Source organism: Mus pahari, unplaced genomic scaffold, assembly GCF_900095145.1.
Source record: "Mus pahari unplaced genomic scaffold, PAHARI_EIJ_v1.1 scaffold_9374_1, whole genome shotgun sequence".
Lineage (NCBI taxonomy): Eukaryota > Metazoa > Chordata > Mammalia > Rodentia > Muridae > Mus > Mus pahari.
In genome coordinates, this window is record NW_018392186.1 from 3,855 (window position 1) to 6,700 (window position 2,846).

Consider the following 2,846-nt stretch of genomic DNA (forward strand, 5'->3'; position numbering starts at 1 on the left):
GTCCTGTGGCCTTGTTGTTCCAGGTACTCTGGGGGCCAGAGGAGGAGGAGCACAAGACCTATACCTGGTTAAAGAAAGGATGGAAGGTCAGCCTGAGAAACTCAGTGGAATCTATATCACCCTGCACAGAACAAGAATGTCAACTGGAGCAAGCATCTCAAAGTATGATCGGGCACACTGGATTTTATGGGCAAGGGGAGGGGAGAATAAACATGAACTCATTTGCACAAGAAAACTTGATTAATAGGACACAGATCACACAGACACTAAAAACAATAAATAAATAATGCTTTATGAGTAGAAAAAGGTATTTAACAATTATATGTCTCACAGATGTTTACTATCCAGAACATATACAGAACTTTAAAAAATAAAACAAAACAAAAAACAAAAATGAAACGGACAGCACACACTTCTTGGCATCCACAATACTGTCTGCATTTGGTGACTGTATGTGGGATGGATCCCCAGGAGGGGCAGTCTTGATGGCCTTTCCTTCAGTCTCTGCTCCATACTTTTTCTCCNTATTTGCTCTCATATTTTGTTACTCCTTCTAAGCCTGATACAGCTGTCTCCTGAGAGGCNCTGCCCAAGCCTAACAAATATAGAGTTAGATGCTCTCAGCCAACCATGGGACTGTACACGGGTTCCCAATGAAGGAGTTAGAGAAAGAACTGAAGGAGCTGGCGGGTTAGCAACCCCATAGGAAGAACAAAAATATCAACCANCCAGAACTTCCAGATCTCCCAGGGACTAAACCAACAACTAAAAATACACACGGTGTCACCCATGGGTATAGCCACAAATGTAGCAGAGGATTGCTTTATCTTGCATCAGTTGGAGAAGAGGCCCTTGGTCCTGTGTAGGCTCCATGCTCCAGAGTAGAAGAATTCAAGGGCAGGTAGGCAGGAGTGGGTAGGAGGGTAGGGAGCACCCTCATAGAAGCAGGGGGAGAGGGGAGGGTGGGAGGGAGTATCAGGGAGGTTGAGGGGGACCGGGAAAGAGGATAACACTTGATGTGTAAATAGAAAAAAATCCAATAAAANAACTGAATATCAAGAAAATAAATAAAAATAAATGTGCCAATTTAAACTTGATGATAGAAGTAAACATAGGAGAGTTCTGAAACAATAAGACACAAGTGGCCAAGGAGCAAATAAAATGTGAGCCACTCTGGTGTCCAACTGGGACAAAGCCAGCACAGGTGAGCCCTGGATATCCTACCACTGCCGAAGCACAAGAAGACGACTGTAAACCCAATCTTGTGAAGATGTTCGAGGCTTTTAAAGAGTAAATGAATAAATCCCTTATAGAAATACAGGGAAATACAGTCAAACAGGAAATGCATAAAACTGTTCAAGACCTGTAAATGGGCATAGAAACGATAAAGGAAACACAAACTGAGGGAATCCTGGAGATGAAAAACATAGGGAAGAGAACAGGAACAACAGATGCAAGCATCACNCNCAGAGTACAGGAGATGGAAGAAGGAATCTCATGTATAGATGATACAATAAAAGAAATGAATACATCAATGGGCCAGATAGTTTTTGTGCAGAATTCTATCAAACTTCCAAAGATGNGCTAATACCAACACTCCTCAAACTATTCCAGAAAATGAAAACAGTAAGAACNTTGTCAAAATCATTCTAGGAGGTCAGTTTCACCCAGATACCTAAAATCAAAGACTCATAAAGGTAAGGATTTCAGACCATTTATGCAAGAATAATCAATAAAATACTTGAAAACCTAATCCAAGAAAACATCAAAATTATCATCCACCATGATCAAGTAGGCTTCACCCCAGACATGCAGGAATGGCTCAACATACAAAAATCTATTAATGTGGCACAACATATAAACAAACTGAATGGAAAAAACACATTATCACATTATTAGATTCTGAAAATAGCCTTTGACAAAATCCAACATCAGTTCATGATAAAAGTCTTGGACATATCAGAGGTGTGAGGTGCATAGACAAACACAAAATACAGCAAGCAAAAAGCCAACATCAAATTAAATGGAGACAAAATTATAGTAACTCTACTAAAATACGGATATATATTCAATATAGTGTCTGGATTTCTACCTAAAGCAATAGGAAAACTAAAGGAGATCAAGGGAATACAAACTGAAAAGGAAGATGTCAAAACACTATTACTTGTAGGTTAAATGATAGTATACATAAGTGGTACTAAAAATTCAACTAGGGAACAAATATAGCTTTTAAGCACTTTCACTGAAGAGGATGGGGAGAAGGGTTAACTACAATAAATCAGTAGCTCTCCTATATACAAATGACAGACTGAGAGGAGAAAGAGGAAAACATTATCTTTCACAATAGCCTTATATAATATCTTGGTGTAACTCTAACCAAGCAAGTGAAAGACCTGTGTGACAAAAATGACAAGTCTTTGAAAAAAGAAATTGAAGAAGGTATTAGTAAATAGAAAGACCTCCAGTGTTCATGGATTGGTAGAGTTAATGAAGTGATATGGCCATCTTACCAAAAGCGATCTACAGATTCAATGCAGTTCGCAACAAAATTCTAACACAGTTCTTTCCAAACCTTTAACGAACAACTCTCAAATTCATATGGAAAAAATAAAAATCCCAAGATAATGAAAAGAGTTCTGTACAATCAAAGAACTTTTAGATGTATCGCCATTCCTGATTTCAAGCTGTACTACAGAGGAATAGTAATAAAAACCACACTGTNTTGCAATAAAAACAGACAAATTCATCAGTGGAATAGAATCAATGACCCAGGAATAAATCCACACACCTACAGACACTTGGTTTTTGACAAGAAAACCAAAACCATACAATGGAGAAAAAAAAAA